Genomic DNA, 13,801 nt, shown 5'->3' on the forward strand with positions numbered 1-13,801 from the left:
ACAGTTCATGAGTGTATATCTTAGGGTGCGAGACGTTTTACAATTTAGTAGGTTTAGAACTACAGTTGGGTAAAAATTATTCCTTTTCTGGACTGTGAAACGAGAGACTTTAACAATAAGAATGGGATCCTTCCATGCACTGTGTGACTATGCTGATTCAGCAAAATTATACTGGGACACAAAGAGTTAAATTACAAGGATTGTTTTCTTGTCTCCTTTTGAGTTATGATGGTTAAGGGTGTGATCGGATTCAGGACTTTTTCACTGATATGAAAGAAATCTCGATAGAAGTTATTTTCTCAGGTTGGTGTTGGGGGAGGGTGGAGTCCAGAACAAGGGGGCAGAATCTTAAAATTGGAGACAGGCTGTTCAGGGGGTGATGTCAGGAAGAACATTCTTCACACAAAGGCGGGTGGGAATCTGGAACTCTCCCCACCCACCCCACTCCCACAGAAAAGCATTGAGTCTGGAAGGGGTCAATTGAAAGTTTCAAAACTGAGAGTAAGGAGGAGAGGGTCCAGGATACAAGGGAGAGCTCCCCTGCTCTGATTCAAAATACTCGTTGGCATTTGTACGTCCACTTGAGAGGGAAATGCTTTAATTCCCAAGTGACTCCCCCCCTGACAGGGCAGCATGTAGTACAAGGGTATCTGCTACAGCAAGGGTTAATGTGGGACTGCACATTGTGTTTACTGATAACGCATAGCAATGTACATTTATACAGGGTATGGTCCAAGCTATGCGCTAAATCAATGCTGGCTTCTACACTAGTCTCTGTCCAGCACACAACACTTGCCAGACTCTGATCATGTGACTCCTTACTTCACACTGTGAGCAGGACTGTTCTCAGTCCCACATTAAACCTTGCTGTAGCAGATACCCTTGTACTACATGCTGCCCTATCAGGGGTGCCGTCACTTGGGGATTAAAGCATTTTCCCTCTCAAGTTGCCGTACAAATTCCAATGAGTATTTTGAATCAGAGCAGGGGAGCTCTCCCTTGTATCCTGGACCCTCTCCCCCTTACTCTCAGTTTTGAAACTTTCAATTGACCACTTCCAGCCTCAATGCTTTTTTGTGCGAGTGGGGTGGGTGGGGAGAGTTCCAGTTTTCCACTCCCTTTGTGTGAAGAATGTTCTTCCTGACATCACCCCCTGAACAGCCTGGCTCCAATTTTAAGATTCTGCCCCCTTGTTCTGGACTCCCCTTTGCCCCAACACCAGGCTTGGCCTAAATAGCCACGTGGTTATGGTACTGGGCTTGTAACCCCAAGATCAAGAGTTCAAATCTCACAATGGCAAACTATGAAACAATGTAACTTCATCTGAATAGGAACAGATGGAAATGTGTTTGTACTCGAAAGAGTTGCCCCAACACCAACCTGAGGAAATAGCTTCTCTCTATCGAGAATTCTTGCATATCAGTGAAAAATTCCTGAATCCGATCACCCCCTTAATCATGATAACTCAAAAGTAGACCAGTAAACAATCCTTATAATTTAACTCTTGGTTTCCCAGTATAATTTTGCTGAATCAGTGTCACACAGTGCATGGAAGGATCCCATTCTTATTGTTAAAGCCTTTCGTTTCGCGGTCCGGGATACGAAAATTATTTAACCCAACTGTAGTTCTAAATCTACCTAAATTGTAAACTGAGTCGCACCCGAAGATTTACACTCATGAACTGTACTGAATAACCTCTGAAACAACCCAGGGAACAGAACTGAGAAACACACACCTGCCCCTCATGTTCCCAAGGACGTATGCCCGTCTTGTGATCATTAATGAATGTTGTGTTCATGTTATTCTCTGATAGCAGAGCTCCTACAGCCTCTAAAACAGCCCTGCTGTCTGCAGTCAGCCATCGTGAAACCTGAAGCAATGATGGAGATCCTTCTGCTCACCGTGTCACTGGGCTTTGCTGGTAAACGTGTCCCACTTCCTTTCTTTCCCATGGCTCTTTCGAGTTTCCTCTCACTCTTTCTGCTCGTCCTCTCGAAGTCTTTCCCAGCCTGTCTCTCCTAATCGCTGTCTCTCCCTTTCTCTATGTCTCTCTCACTCTTCTCTCTGTGTCTCTCTCACTTGCTGTTTCACTGCCACTGTCTCTTTAACTCGCTGTCTCCCTCTCTCTTTCTCTCCCTCTCCCTCTGTCTCTGTCTCTCTGTTTCTGCTACTTGTCTCTCAGTTTACTCCAGTGTTTAACACTGATCTCTCTTCTATTGGTACCACAGCTGCTGCCCCTCGCGATGACGACAAGATTGTTGGTGGTTACGAGTGTGCGAGGCACTCAGTGCCCTGGATTGTCTCTCTCATTCTGATTCAATGAAAGCGTTCTTGAAAAGACACACTGCACAACGGAATAACAATAGCTGAAATATAATGTGCGGAAGTGTGAGGTTCCTCACTTTGATAAGTGAATTTAGAAAAGACGATTATCTTGAAAGGTAGAGATATTGATGTTGAAAGCGGCAAGATCCCACTGTTGAAGGAGCACAAGCTCGACTAATCCATCATGCTGTAATCCAGCCTCCGTGATCTTGAAGGATGTGTTTCTGGGATGAGGGTGTGCGAGAGTTTCAAGTGGATCATAATGAATGGCAGAGCAGGCTCGAAGGGGCGAACTGCCTTCTCTTGATCCTAGATTCAATGGACTCAAAAAGTTAATGTGTTTCTCTGCACAGATGCTGCTGGATCTGCTGAATATTTCCAGCACTTACTGATTTCATTTCAGATTGCCAAAATTGCACACACTACTCCAGGTGTGGTCTCAACAAAATCCTGTACAACTAGAGCAAGAATTCTAAACTCACAGAGAGGACAGGACTCCTGGTCAGTATCCCACCTAAACTTACAGAGAGGACAGGACTCCTGGTTATTATCCCACCCGCAACTAAACTCACAGAGGACAGGACTCCTGGTCAGTATCCCACCTAAACTCATAGAGAGGACAGGACTCCTGGTCAGTATCCCACCTAAACTCACAGAGAGGACAGGACTCCTGGTCAGTATCCCACCTAAGTTCTCAGAGGACAGGACTCCTGGTCATTATCCAAAATAAACTCACAGAGAGGACAGGACTCCTGGTCAGTAACCCACCCAGACTCACAGAGAGGACAGGACTCCTGGTCAGTATCCCACCTAAACTCACAGAGAGGACAGGACTCCTGGTCAGTATCCCAGCTAAACTCAATGAAAGGACAGCTTGTCTGCTCAGTAAACTCACTGGCTGTTTGAGGCATCGTTCTCTCTGCCAAGCTTTTATTGTCCACATCCCGACAGTGACCACACACTAAAAAATGGTTCACTGTCTGTGAAACACATTTGGGTTGCCCGGAGGATGTGGATGTTGCTATACAAATGCAAACTCTTGCTTCACATATCTGCTGCAAACATTGTAAACCATTCGATGCAGGGCAAATACCGCAGTCAACAGTGAAGTAAATAACTCAGTAAAGATTTTATGTCGCCTTTGGCTGGTGCAAGTTGGAAGAGCAATGTTAGCTCAGGACACTGGGAGTAAACCCAGCTCTGCTTCATGCCTGTGATTTGACAGAGTGCAGTGTGTGTGCGCGTGATTTGTTGGATTGCAATGTGTGTGATGCGACAGAGTGCAGTGTGTGTGTGATTTGACGGATTGCAAAGTGTGTGCGATTTGAAAGAGTGTAGTGTGTGTGCATGTGTGTGATTTGACAGAGTGCAGTGTGTGTGATTTGACAGATTGTGGCGTGTGTGTGTGTGACTTGACAGATTGCTGTGTTTGTTTGATTTGTCAGATTGCCGTGTGAGTGTGATTTAACAGATTTCAGTGTGAGTGTGAGTGTGATTTGACAGAATGCGATGTGTGTATGATTAGACAGATTGCGGTGTGTGTGTGTGATTTGACAGGTTGCAGTGGGTGTCTGTGATTTGTTGGATTGTATTGCTGTGATTTCCCTACTTGGACCCATTGTGGCATCATACCTCTTGGCAGTTATCAGGAATACAATCGGCAACTATTCCAGATTCCGTATTTCTCCAGTTTATTAATGGGAGACATTCTCCCTGATCCCACACTCTGTACCTTCCCACAGTCAGTTGTGACTTTTGCAGCGACCACATGTGTGACTGCATATCCCTGGCTTTGTAGCCAATCCCAGATTGAATAAACTTTGTGAAATGTGTTCCTTTCCCAGTTCTGTACCCTGCTGATCTCCAGTGCCTCGATGTCCCTGTGCTGCCTCCGAGCACCTAAGGATGCAACATGCTGGTAAACACAGGACAGCGAGAGATTTTGCTCTCCATTCTGTTGAATCTCCCCAAATCTGTCACCTCCCCAGTTTCACTGAATGCAGAAAGATTCAGATGGAAATATAATCCTAATTCTTCCAGAGCAGTAACTGGATTCCCCCAGACTCATGGTCCAAATTGAACACACCAAGCGTGAGACACCTGTGTATGTATTTCCCCCAACACTGTTACCATGCTAATGGAACTCCCTCCCTAACAGCACTGTGGGTGTACCTACACATGATGGGCTGCAGCAGTTCAAGGAGGCAGCTCACCACCACTATCTGAGGGGCAATTAGAGATGGGCAATAAATGCTGGCCCAGCCAGAGATGCCCGCATCCCATGAATGAATAAAAAATTCATGAATAAATGAGGCCTTATTCTCTGAGCTCCAGGGTGTTGTATTGGGGAGGTGTACCCCATCTCCTAGAGGAGAACTTAAGAAATAGGAGCAAGAGGTGACCATTCAGTCCCTCAAACCTGCTCAACCATTCAGTGAGGTTGAATGACCTGACTGTGGCCTTGATTCCAGGTTCTTGCCAATTGTCCGTAATACTTGAATCCCTCTCATCAATCAGAATCGATCTCAGCATTGAAAATATTCAAAGACCCAGCTTCCTCTGTTCTCTGGGGTAGAGAATTCCAACCAATAATGACCCTCAGAGAGAAACAATGGATCTGCACCGTAAGCAGAAGATCCATTCGATTGAGGCTGTGCCCCTTAGATTTGTCCAAGAGGAAACATCATCTCAGTGTCCGCCCTATCCACAACCCTCAGACTCATTTATGTTTCAATAAGGTCACCACTCATTCCTCTAAACATCAATGGGTATAGGTCCAACCTCCTCCAGCCCCTATAATCCTCCCTATCTCTGTAATCTCCTCCAGCCCCTACAATCCTCCCTATCTCTGTAACCTCCTCCAGCCCATACAACAATCCCTATCTCTGTAACCACCTCCAGTCCCTACAACCCTCCCGATATCTGTAACCTCCGCCAGCCCCTACAACACTACCTATCTCTGTAACCTCCTCCTGTCCCTGCAATCCTCCGTATCTCTGTAACGTCCTCCAGCCCTTACAACCCTCCCTATCTCCGTAACCTCCTCCAGCCCCTACAACCCACCCCATGCCCGTAACCTCCTCCAGCCCCTACAACACAATGTCTATAATGTCGTCCAGCCCCTACATCCCTCCCTATCTCTGTAACATCCTCCAGCCCCTACACTTCTCCCTATCTCTATATCCTCCTCCAGCCCCAACAAATCTCCCTATGTCTGTAATCTGCTCCAGCCCCTACAACCCTCCCCATCTCTGTAACCTCCCCCAGCCCCTACACTCCTCCCTATCTCTGTATCCTCCTCCAGCCTCTACAACCCTCCCTATCTCTGTAACCTCCCCCAGCCCATACACTCCCCCCTATCTCTTTAACCTCCCGCAGCCCCTACACTCCTCCCTATCTCTGTAACCTCCTCCAGCATTTACAACCCTCCCTATCTCTGTAACCTGCTCCAACCCCTACAAACCTCCCTCTCTGTGTAAGCTACTCCAGCCCCTACAACCCTCCCTATTTCTATAATCTCCTCCAACACCAACAACCATCCCCATCTCTGTATCCTCCTGCATCCCCTAAAACCCTCCGAGATCTCTGCACTCCAACAATTCCAACCTCTTGACCATCCCCGGAATCCCATCGCTCCACCATTGACTGCCGTGCCTTCAGCTGCCTGGGGCCCTAAGCTGTTGAATTCCCTCCCTATACCTCTCCACCTCCCTGTCTCTCCATCTGTTTCCTGTTTTAAGACGCTCCTTAAAACCTCCCTCCATAACCAAGCTTTTGGTCACAAGTCCCTAATATCTCCTTTATGTGACTCGGGGTCACAAATTATTTGATAACTGCTGCTGTGCAGTAGCTTGGGCTGTTCTATGATGTTAATGGCGCTATATAAATATAAGTTGCTATTATTGTGTTCTGACCTGATGCTGTTCTCCTCACATAAATGGGGATTCAGGGGGTCCCCTGGTTTGCAATGGTAAGTTGGAAGTAATTGTCTCGTGGGGAATAGGCTGTGCAGAGAGAAATTACCCTGGAGTCTACACGAAAGTCTACAACTATATCTCCTGGATTAGGGAAACAATGGAGAACAACTAGATACCTGCACACCGCATTGGTTCCTAACTGTGTGAACCCAATGGTCAATTAAATAAAATGATTAAATAAACACCGATGAAGCAATTCCTATTTTCCTGTTCGCAATATTTTGATAATCTGCATTCATCTCATTATACTGCATCTCCCAGGTGCATCTGAAAGCACGACAAACTCCTCTTCAATTCAATCACTACAACCTTCCCGATCTCTCTAATACTGTCACTACAAGAGCAGGTCAGAGGCTGAGAATCCTGCGGTGAGTAACTTACCTCCTGACTCCCCAAAACCTGTCCACCATCTACAAGGCAGGATATAGAATCCTCCCCACTTGCCTGGGTGAGTGCAGCTCCCACAACACTCAAGAAGCTCGACACCATCCAGGACAAAGCAGCCCTCCTTGATTGGCACCACATCCACAAACATTCACTCACTCCACCACTGCACAGTGGACGCCATGTGTACCATCTACAAGATGCACTGCAGGAACTCACCAAGGCTCCTTCAATAGCAACTTCCAAACCCATGAGCACCACCATCTGGAAGGACAAGGGTAGCAGACACATGGGACCATCACCACCTGGAAGTTCCCCTCCAAGCCACTCACCATCCTAACTTGGAAATATATCGGCCGTTCCATCACTGTCGCTGGGTCAAATTCCTGAACTCCTTCCTTAACAGCACTGTGGGTATATGTACATAACAGGGACTGCAGTGGTTCAAGAAAGCAGCTCAAACCACCTTCTCCAGGGGCAATTAAGGATGGGCAATAAATGCTGGTCTAACCAGTGATGCCCACATCCTGTAAATGAATGAAAAATAACCAAAGAAAGTGACAGCACAGAAAGAGGCCATTCAGTCCATCGTGCACGATTCTCTCTTTGAATGGGCAGATCCATTGTGTCCTAAATTCTGCTTATTGTCCGCAGTCCTGTAACTTCCGTACCCTGAAGTGTCTGTCCAACTCCCTTTCCAAATTATTTATCAAATCAGCTTGCACCACTTTTTCAACACCACGCTCCCTGTTGAACCAGTCTCCAGAGGGTGAACAACACTCTATCAACACCTCTGAACATCTCGGCAAAACACAGTTAGCATCACATGTTAGCCTTCTTTCTCCTCTGGAGAAATGGTGGCCTAGAGGTAGGTTACTAAACCACTAAGAGGCCCAAGCTAGTCCCCTGGGGACACAAGTTCTAATGACACTAAATCAATTGGTAGAATGTAAGTCCTATTAATGAGCCAGTAGTTATAAAGCCAGTCTAAGCAATGGGGACAATGAACAGATCATCAATGATCATAAAACTCCAACTGCTTCACAAACACCCCTTAGGGAGGGAAATCTGCCCTCCTTACCCAGTCTGGCCAAACGTGACTCCAGGCCCACAGTAATGGGGTTGACTCTTAACTACCTCCTGAAATGGTTAAGCAAAGCTGCACACTGCTACACCAAAAAGGTGGTCCACCTGGCGTCGGCTTATGGTTTACATACACCACATGTGGCCTGCAGCGGTTTAGAAGATTCATATTCCAGGCAGAGTTAGATAGGTCTTCCATAGGCAAGGGAGTCAACGTTTATGGCAGAGGGCAAAAGGGGGAGTGGGAGGGGGGTGTTTGGTTGGGGGGGGGGTCGTTGGGTGGGGGGTGGTAGATAGGAAAGTAGTGTAGAGTCCACAAGCTGATCAGCCATGATCCTATTGAAGAGTGAAGCAGACTCAAAGGGCTCAATGGCCTCCTTCTACTCTCCGGTTCCTATGGCAAAACACTATCATTTTCTCAAGGGCAATTGGGAATGGGTAACAAATGCTGGCCTAGCCAACGATGACAAAATCCATGAAATGACTCTCCAGTACAAACAAATCCAGATCTCACTAGCCTAAACACCTCCAGGTGCCTGTAGCCGACCACCTCCAGGTGCCTCTAGCCCAAGCACCTCCAGGTGCCTCTAGCCCAAGCACCTCCAGGTGCCTCTAGCCCAAGCACCTCCAGGTGCCTCTAGCCAAAGCACCTTCAGGTGCCTCTAGCCAAAGCACCTTCAGGTGCCTCCAGCCAAAGCACCTCCAGTTCCCTCTAGCCATGCAGCTCCAGTTCCCTCTAGCCAAAGCACCTCCAGTTCCCTCTAACCAAAGCACCTCCAGTTCCCTCTAACCAAAGCACCTCCAGTTCCCTCTAGCCAAAGCACCTCCAGTTCTCTCTAGCCAAACGACCTGCACTTCCCTCTAGCCAAAGCACCTCCAGTTCCTTCTAGCCAAAGCACCTCCAGTTCTCTGTAGACAAAGCACCTCCAGTTCTCTCTAGCCAAAGCACCTCCACTTCCCTCCAGCCAAAGCACCTCCAGTTCCCTCTAGCCCAAGCACCTCCAGTTCCCTCTCTGCTGAACACCTCCAGTCCTCTCTTGTCCAAACACCTCCAGTCCAATCTATTCCAAACACCTCCAGTCCTATCTAGTCCAAAACTTCCAGTTCTCTCTAGCCCAAACACCTCCAGTCCTATGTAGTCCAAACACCTCCAGTCCTATCTAGTCCAAACACCTCCAGTCCTATCTAGTCCAAACACCTCCAGTTCTCTCTAGTCCAAACACCTCCAGTCCTACCTCATCCAAACACCTCCAGTTCTCTCTATCCCAAACACCTCCAGTCCTATCTAGTCCAAGCACCTCCAGTCCTATCCAGTCCAAGCACCTCCAGTTCTCTCTAGTCCAAACACATCCAGGTCTCTCTAGTCCAAACACCTCCATGTCTCTCCTGCCCAAACACCTCCAGTTGTCTCCAGTCCAAATCCCTCCAGGTCTCTCTAGTCCAAACCCCTCCATGTCTCTCCAGTCCAAACCCCTCCATGTCTCCCTAGTCCAAACCCCTCCATGTCTCCCTAGTCCAAACCCCTCCATGTCTCCCTAGTCCAAACCCCTCCATGTCTCCCTAGTCCAAACCCCTCCATGTCTCCCTAGTCCAAACCCCTCCATGTCTCCCTAGTCCAAACCGCTCCATGTCTCCCTAGTCCAAACCCCTCCATGTCTCCCTAGTCCAAACCCCTCCAGGTCTCTAGTCCAAACCACTCCAGGTCTCTCTAGTCCAAACCACTCCAGGTCTCTCTAGTCCAAACCACTCCAGGTCTCACTTGTCGAATCTCCTCCAGTTCTGTCTTGTCTAAACACCTCCAAATCTCTCTAGTCCAAACACATCCCGTTCTCTCTAGTCCAGACACCTCCAGTACACTCTAGTCCAAACACCTCCAGGTCTCTCCAGCACAAACACCTCCAGGTCTCTCTAGTCAACCAGCACAGTAACTCGCGTCCTATATCCATATAAGATAATGACGTACAGTGTCTATGTTTAAAACCAGTGCTATTGAGTGAATGTCTTTTTACTGCTGGAGCACCTGTTTCTTTCTAAAGTGTCTTTTTTTGTGGAAGCCTCCACTAACATCCACAAATTTTCAGTCAGTGATGCTGCAGGTGTTGCACGGAAGAGGAAATTTGTTTGGCGCTGAAAATCTTGCAAAATACAAAGCTGAGACTCACATTGACGCTTTCTGCCACCTCCCCTTGCATGTAGCTATGGGGGTGAGCCACTTAGTGACATAGATTCCTCCCAACAAACAACCGTCTTTTTTATTTCAACACAAAAGCAAAACACTTGTAGATGCTGGAAACCTGAAATAAAAACAGAAAATGCCGGAAATACCCAGCACTTCGGCCTCCTTCTTGCTTGATGAGTTTATTTTCCTCTTTTTTTAAAGTTTCACTGTGCCTCCTGCTGCCCACGCAACAGGACCACGCCAGATGGCCGCCAATGCCTATCAGCCCATGAACGCTGGTCCGCGAATGTGCAGAAATCCAGGAGCAGCTTAGAAATTTAGGGGTTGAGCTGCTTCTTATAAGAAATAGTTGGTCAGACAGCAATGACCATTGGCAAAATCCGGACACAGCGTGTGCTGATGAGTAACCGTTGGATTGTGTAGGACTGAGCTGTCAATCGAATGTTATTAATCCTTCCTTCTCCCGGAAACGTATTCTGGTTAAAAAATCTCACTAAGTTCCCACAATAAAAAATAAGCCTTCTTTCTCACTTCAAGGTCCATGTATTAGTCCTGTTCATCCTGATTGTGTAATTGTATTCGTGTGTATTGACAAAATGCTGTCTTTTGGCTATGTGGCTGACATACGATAAAGCCTTAGTCAACAAATACAATTCACTGCCAAAGAATCAACCGCCGCTGTACTTCAACTCAGACACGCGGCTCGAATTAAGGCAATATCCATCCGTATCAACCAATCTCAACTCACAATCCTGTCAAATCAAGCCTCAGTCCTCGCCCTCGTAACGCGCTAGGTTGCCGACCTCTTTAATGCGATTCTGAAGTCAGACTTGCTCCTACTGTGACATGAGGTGGTGTAGGAGGTGCGCTCCTGCAGCTCCACACCCGTGGTTAAGGAAGAATTTAAACGCTGTCCAGCGCAACAACGGGTTCCCATCATCAGCGCCGACGCCAGGAGATGAGGGAAGGAATATTGAACCAGGAATTCCATAAAGCGGGAGGAAAAGGGAAGTTTAGCTCTAATGTTTCACAAAGCTCTTCATCACTGGAGGAGTTTCTCCCTCACCTCACGTGTGGATTTGCTGTGGTCTAATCAATAGAGACTGATCACTCTGATTAGTCAATAACTTCATTATTATCTGATCAGGTGGCTACTAGTGTGGTCGAAGGTGGACCCTGGGTTATCGAAAATCTAGGACTTCCTGTCCCGACAGGTGGAATATAAAAGCAGGAAAGTCTTCCTGTAACTGTTTTTGGTCTTGTAATAGGGCTAAGACCACACACTATAATTTTATGAAACATATATATTATGTGTAATTACTTCCTAAAATTTTAAAACTGGACAATGACCTTTTCAAATGACTGAAGCTATGTTGGGCTGTGACCCTTGACCAATAGAAACTGTCTGGCTGCACTTTGCATCTCTTTATCTCTGAAGAGACACTAATGACCCCTGTGGGCTGTAGAGACCAAATTAAAAGGGAATTATATAAAGGCCATCTACATTTCATAAGACAGGCCCCTCCCACTGCAGTCTGCTAGGACAAAGAGTCCTCCAACCTTCTTTTCAAATTCTTAATGGTTGGAACTTTGACAAAGAAATATACACTCTTGGTCAAAGCCAAATCGGAGAGGTGGCAGTCATGTCATATAACGCCCCCTCGCTGGGAGAACTACTTGTATCGTCTTGCTGCACAGGGCAGCTTGATTTAAAGATGCCAAGGTGCCGAGTGACTTTTCGACCAGTGGGGAAGTGGTGAGTAATATGTTCTCCATAAGATATACCCTTGTAAGTAATTTCAAGAGTGAGTCTGACAGGTATTTGAGGAACTTTCAAGGTTATGAATAAAAAGCGGTGATAAGAGGGTGGTGGTGAGCCGCCTTCTTGAGCCGCTGTGGTCCTTGTGGTGTATGTACACCCACAGTGCTGTTAAGGAGAGAGTTCCAGGATTTTGACCTAGCGACAGTGAATGGGCAGCCAATAAATTTCCAAGTCTGGATGGTGAGTAGCTTGGAAAGGGACTTGCAGGTGGTGGCATTCCCATGCATCTGCTGCCCTTCTCCTTCCAGATGGTAGAGGTTGCGGGTTTGGGGGGTGATTAAGGAAAGTGGGACCAATGCATTAAGACAGGTTTTTTGATCCCTTTAGAGGAAATTTAAATGGATGCAGCCACCTAAAGGTCTGAGGCTGCATGTGGAGGGAACCAGAGGTGTGACAATCGTCTTCCTCTTCAAAGTGGCTGGAGATAGTTTTAAAGTTGTTGTCAAAGAGGTAGAAAAGCAAAGCACACAGGCCAGGACCCGCAGATACTGGAGTGTGACCTCGAGGATGCATATTCAGGGAATTTGAGTCCCATTATCCAGGAGAGAGTTATCCTACTTCATTTTCCTCAACATAATTTTTCCTGGATGCATATTCAGCTTCCCCACTCACGTCCAATTGATACAACATAGGCCCATCACCTGAATCCCTTCATCCCTTTCTCTTCCAATGCTGTTTTATGGCTCTGCTTTTGCAAGCTGAGATAGAGCTTATAAAAGGTCACAGATAATAGAATTTGATTATTAATCTTCCTACCTACTCCAAATGCTTAACTGGCTTTCCAAATCCCATAATCTATCCAGTGAGATATTGGTGGAATATTATAACCTTGGACTGAGATTAGCACATAATAAATCATCAGGAATACAGGAACAGCAGGAGGCCAATCAGCCCCTCAAGCTGGTTCCGCCATTCAAAGAGATCGTGTCCAACCTGTATCCTAACTCAATATGTCTGTCTTTCCCCCTGGAGCCACATAAAAGACTTTAGGGACAGGTGATCAAAAGCTTGGTCAAAGAATTCTGTTTTTAAGGAGGCTCTCTAGAGCAGGGGAGAGAAAAAGAGAGAGTGAGAGGAGGAGAGGTTCAGGGAGGGAGTTCCAGAGTTGACGTCCAAGGCAGGTGAAGGCACAGCTGTCAATGTTGGAGTGATGGGAATCAGGGGATGTTCAAGAGGATGGAATTGGAGGAGAGCAGAGACCTTGGAGGGTTATAGGGGATGGAGGAGGTTACAGAGATAGGGAGGGTTGAAAAGGATGTAGGAGGTTACAGAGAGAGGGCGGGTTGTAGGGATTGGAGGGGGTTACAGAGACAGGGAGGGTTTTAGGAGCTGGAAGAGGTTACAGATTTAGGGAGGATTGTAGGGGCTGGAGGGGGTTACAGAGACAGGGAGGGTTGTAGGGGCTGGAGGAAGTTACAGAGATAGGGCGGGTTGTAGGGGCTGGTGGAGGTTACATAGTTAGTGATGATTTTAGAGGCTGGAGGCAGTTGCAGAGATAGGGAGGGTTATAGGGGCTGGAGGAGTTTGCACAGTGATGTAGGGTTATAGGGGAAATTGGTGTCCCTTAGGACACGCGATCCAACAGAGTTTTGTTTCCCCGTACATTGAGGGAGGATGGAATTAGGGAGGCCGGTCCATGGGGGCTTATAAATAGTCAAATCTGCAACTTGAGTTTTGAGGTTGAAGGACATGTGTTTGTAGGATTGTCCATCTCAACCTTTTGTCTGGGCATCAGGTTTAGCCTCAGTAGGAAGGGATCAGCCGATTGTGAGTGCCCCAGATAATGGTCTGGACAGCAGTGGACTACTGAATATGAATATAAACTGCATGTAAACAGTTATAACCAGCATTTTAACCAAAACGCATAGGGGCTGCAAGAAAGATGAAAGGACTTTTATGTCACCTTTCTTGACCTCAGCATCTCCCAAAGTGCTTTGCAAAGGGAAAGGCCATTCAGCCCCTCAAGCCTGCTTCCCCATTCAGTCAGATCAGGGCTGATCTTCTCCCTCAGTTTCCCTTTCCCACCCTCT

The sequence above is a fragment of the Carcharodon carcharias genome, chromosome 29, assembly GCF_017639515.1.
Source record: "Carcharodon carcharias isolate sCarCar2 chromosome 29, sCarCar2.pri, whole genome shotgun sequence".
In the NCBI taxonomy this organism is placed as follows: Eukaryota; Metazoa; Chordata; class Chondrichthyes; order Lamniformes; family Lamnidae; genus Carcharodon; species Carcharodon carcharias.